Source organism: Mandrillus leucophaeus, unplaced genomic scaffold (assembly GCF_000951045.1).
Source record: "Mandrillus leucophaeus isolate KB7577 unplaced genomic scaffold, Mleu.le_1.0 Scaffold194, whole genome shotgun sequence".
Taxonomy (NCBI): Eukaryota; Metazoa; Chordata; class Mammalia; order Primates; family Cercopithecidae; genus Mandrillus; species Mandrillus leucophaeus.
Window position 1 is genome coordinate 3325029 of NW_012101965.1, and position 5080 is coordinate 3330108.

Below are 5080 nucleotides of genomic sequence, written 5' to 3' on the forward strand. Positions count from 1 at the left end.
TGATCTCGGCTCACTGCAAGCTCTGCCTCCCGGGTTCACGCCATTCTCCTGCCTCAGCCTCCTGAGTAGCTGGGACTACAGGCGCCCACCACCATGCCTGGCTAATTTTTTGTATTTTTAGTGGAGACGGGGTTTCACTGTGTTAGCCAGGATGGTCTCGATCTGCTGACCTCGTGATCCACCTGCTTCGGCCTCCCAAAGTGCTGGGATTACAGGCATGAGCCACCGTGCCCGGCCCTCAGAAAGCTTTTCTAACTCTTCATGAAAGCATTGGAGATTAAAGAGGAAGAATGCATTGGTTTGAAAGAGGATATAGGTTTGAGGATATATGTTTATAGTTTTTAGTTATTGCTGCTACACTTCCAGCAAGTTGAGGTGAGTAATGTTTTCCTGATGATTGTTTTATAAATTTATAGAGATACAGCTTGCTTTAAACATATGCACACACACACACAACGTGTATGTATTTGTGTATGTGTGTATAAAATGTAAAGCAGTCTAGGTACTGAATGCTTTTCACAACAGATTTGGCTGTAAAGGGCTGTGTGTAAATATAATTGCTAAAAATTGTTTAATATGTATACAAATGCATACACATATAATTTAATATATTTATACAGTATATATTTATAACATAATTTACATATAAACACATTATATAATATACAATAACTTATATTTATACATAATAAGTAAAATGATATATAACTATACACAGTTTTCTTAAGCAATCATGTTTACCCACAGTCCTTTAGGAGCAAATCTGTTGTGAAAAAGTTAAATACTCAGTACCCATCTTAAGCTTTGCTTAGAAAATAATATGCTTATTTCTCCAATGTCATTATAGAGTGAATACATCAATTTGTATTTCTAACTACAAGTTGTTGATTATGTTTTAGCTTTTTAAAATAGAGGATGAAGTTCAGAGTGTATGTGAATTACTGAAAAAACACATTTTTTTGTTTGTTTGTTTAAATGCATTCTCCAACCCCCTCTGCTCTTGGGCCTACACTGAAAATTCCTAACTGGATTAAAAATGAATTCACAATTTGACCTGACTCTTAAATTACTAAGCAGATGGAATTGATTCTCTTTCCTTGCTACTATATCGCTACTTTTAGTAGCATTACAGAAATTGCTCCTGTTTTGGTTCTAATTAGTGTTATTAATATGTATTACGTTAGAGATAATTGTGCATGATTTTGTAATCAACCACTTTGTTTGTAGGTTCCTTTGGCTTGAATGACAAGCCCATTAGTTTGGGCCAGTTGTCATCATCGCGGGCTGCCCCTCTGAGTGTGGAGCCGGATCAGTTTCCAAGTTCAGTGCTTTCTTCTCCTCCTCCTCCACCACCACTTCCTCCTCAGTTTTCATCTCTCCAGCCACTGTGTTTTCCCCCCGTACAACCAAGATCTAGTAATATTTGTGACTCAGATAATCCAGCTACTGAAATGAACAAACAGAACCTGGTTGCTAATAAGACCAATTATAGTCATCATTCAAAAAGCCAGAGAAACAAAGATATTCCAAACATGTTGGACGTTCTAAAGGATATGAATAAGGTTAAGCTTCGTGCAATTGAGCGGTATGTTGTAATTTGAAAAGTGAACTGAAATTTTGTCAATTATATGTTTAGAAAAATTATTATGTTTATGAAAATTAACATATATGTCTTTTTTCTTATTCTTTACCCCTGAATACCTATCCCAGAGATAATGACATTCAATTATTTTTGACTACTTCTTCTACTGTCTCTTATCACCATATTTTTGAAACAACATACTTATTTGCTATTTCTTGATATTTTAATTATATTGACTTCCAATTGTAGGATATTAGGAATATATTTTCTTAGATATTCTACACACACACATCTTGCTACGTTTTCCTGAAATAGTGAAACCACAATCTTTAGTTAAATGAGTATTCAAAATTAATATCCTTATTATAATGGTAAACATCCACAGTAAGCCATTTCTCATATTGTAACCCAGGCTGGAGGGCAGTGTTGAAATTATAGGTCACTGCAGCCTCGACCTTCTGGGCTCAAGTGATCCTCCCACCTCAGCTTTCTTAGTAGTTGGGACTATAGGCATGTGCCACCATGCCTGGCTAATTTTTGTATTTTTTGTAGAGATGAGGTTTCTCCATGTTGCCCAGGCTAGTCTCGAACTCCTGAGCTCAAGCGATCTGCCCATGTTGGCCTCCCAAAGTGCTGGGATTATAGGTGTGAGTCACTGCCTGGCCCCATTTCATATATTTTGACTACATTTTGTTTGTTGAATAATTTTTTTAGAGTTAATAATTGCCTCTCTGAGTTGCATTTGTGTGTGTGTGTGTGTGGTGAAAAAACATAATGAGCTCTGTTCTGTTAACAGATTTTTATGTGTGTAATACGGTATCATTAACCATAAGCATAATGTTGTACAAGTCTGTAGAGCTTTTTCATCTTGCGTAACTGAAATTTTATACTCATTGAACAGTAATCGTTTCCCTCTCCCCTCATCCCCTGGCAACTGCCATTCTTCTTTCTACCTCTATAGTTTGATTGCTTTATTTTTTATTTTATCTTATTAAAAAAAAATAGAGACAGGATTTCACGGTGTTGCCCGGGCTGGTCTTGTACTCCTGGGCTCAAGCAATCCTCCTGCCTCGGTATCTCAAAGTACTGGGATTACAGGCGAGAGCCACTGTGCCCGGCCTAGTTTGATTACTTTAGATACCTCATATAAGTGAATCATGCAGCATTTATCTTTTTGTGACTGACTTATTTCACTTAGCATACTGTATATTCTATTATATGTATATATCCTGTTTCTTAATCCATTCATCTGTTGGTAGACATTTAGTTTGCTTCCATGTCTTGTCTATTGTGAATAGCGCTGCAATGAATGTGGGTGTGCAGATATGTCTTTGAGATACTGATTTCACTTCTTTTGGATAAGTACCCAGAAGTGGGATTGCTGGATCATAGGGTAGTTCTATTTCTAATTTTTGGATGAACCTCCGTTTAGTTCTTGGTGGTTTTCCTCAAGGATCCCTCTGTGCCCGAAGGATTTCCTTCGCTTACCTCTTGAGCATTCTTGCCCCCTTTTTTTCTGTGCTGCATCACTGATTTCCTAAATATCATATCTTCCTGTAGCTTCTGGAGAAACATAAAAGGTAGATTAGTTTAATACTTTGCATGTCCAAAAATGTTCTTTTATTCTTTTTTTTGAGATGGAGTCTGGCTCTGTCGCCTAGGCTGGAGTGCAGTGGCATGATCTTGGCTCACTGCAACTTCTGCCTCCCGGGTGTTGGTTCAAGCAATTCTCTTGCCTCAGCCTCCCGAGTAGCTGGGATTACAGGCATGTGCCACCATGCCCAGCTACTTTTTGTAGTTTTAGTAGAGACGGGGTTTCACCATGTTGGCCAGGCTGGTCATGAACTCCTGACCTTACGATCCGCTGGCCTCAGCCTCCCAAAGTGCTGGGATTACAGGTGTGAGCCACTGTGCCTGGCCCACATTTTTAATTTTTAACAGCTGTTGCTTTTTCTTCAAGTGCTTCTTTTTAAAATCTTTTTGGTTTTATTGGTCTTATCCCACTGACAGTATTAAACGTATAGGTTTGTTTTAAGTTTTTCTGTCTTCTTGAATTACTCTATTTTTTGTGAGTTTCTTTTTTCCTTTTAGCTTTGATCTCTGTCTTTAGTTTTGTAGCCTTGTGTAAGCATCTGGTGATTCTTATTTAAAAATGAGACAAGGAAAAGCTGATTGCATGTTCTTTGTGTGAGGTGGGCTTATCAACTTGGGGGCTTCACAATTTAGTGTTTAGGGAGAGGACCATTTTGTTGGCCACATCCCAGAGCTGTATGTCTTTTCTTTTGGGCTACAGGATTTTCCTTAGAAAGTTCTTCAGTGGCCCTCATGGTCAGGAGGGGTGGGGATTACACAGTGGGTGCAAGCCAGGTCATTGGAGAGCTGAGTGGGGAAAGACGAGCAAGAGAGAAGTGTCTATTCAGCACAGACTTTTCACTCATGCCCCACGCTCTCACTTTCATCAGCTTTCCAGCTTGCAGCATCTGGTTGCAATTCTTATCTCCTATCCCCCTTCTAATCTCTTTGTCCTTGTGGATATATAGACCTTTTTCATTTCTTTACTGTCATTTTAGTAGGATTTCACAAGGGATTTGCCATGTTTACCTGGAAATCCCTTAGTGAGGTTTTTGGTGAGAAAATAGATGTATTTTCTGTATAGTAATAGTCCTAGGACAGATAAGTCAGTTCTGTTTTTAATGAGGTTGTGAGTTTGTTCCTTGCAATGATGCTGAAGGGCTCATTTTAAGTGAAATCCTTGTAAAGAGGAAAGAGAAGGGAAACCAGTAACCAAAGGAAGAGCCTGAGGCAGCTTGTTGAGAAAAATCCCATGGCTGTAGGTGCATGCCTGGCCCCAGCTAGATCTTGTACTTATGTCATCAGGCTTAGTATCAAACAGCAACTCTGTGACTATTACTATCACTGGAAAAACAACTAAAAGGCCAGTAGACTCTGCCTCCTGTCCGCCTGCTCTCTTCTGAATTGCCTGTACAGCTAACTTTGTTTTGTATCTTGCTGAGCAATCAGATGAGCTCTCTTACCTCTTTACACCTACAGATTCCCCATGCAGATTCTCTGCCTTCTGTCTTGCTGTTGTGAGCGAAGTGTCATCATTCATGGCCAGGCTCTTCCTTTGGTTACTGGTTTCCTTTCTCTTTCCTTTTCACAAGGATTTCACTTAAAATGAGCCCTTCTGCATCACTGAATCTTCCTTCTTTACCTCATCCTTCTCCTCATACCTAAGTACTTCCCATCTTCAGAACACATGTACTCTCAGCTGTTGTTCTGTTCTGCTCCCCTTTCTGATAGGAATTCTTGAAGTCGTCTATAATTTGTTTCTATTAATGCCGCCTTCTACCCACAGTGACTCCATTGGAAACTACTTCACTTGTGACTCTCCATGTGGCTAAATCCAGTGGTCTCTTTGCGTTGCTCGTCTTACTTGACTTCTTGGCAGCATTTGATACAGCCCATGGTGGTCCCCATCTCCTCCTTGGACACTTT

General features: G+C 39.3%; 1 protein-coding gene across 3 annotated transcripts in view; it reads left to right on the top strand.

Annotated features, from left to right (window-relative positions):
- MTFR2 (mitochondrial fission regulator 2) overlaps positions 1 to 5080 on the top strand; it is a 27501-nt gene that overhangs the window by 10750 nt on the left and 11671 nt on the right. The gene's annotated exons all lie outside the window — the stretch shown is intronic.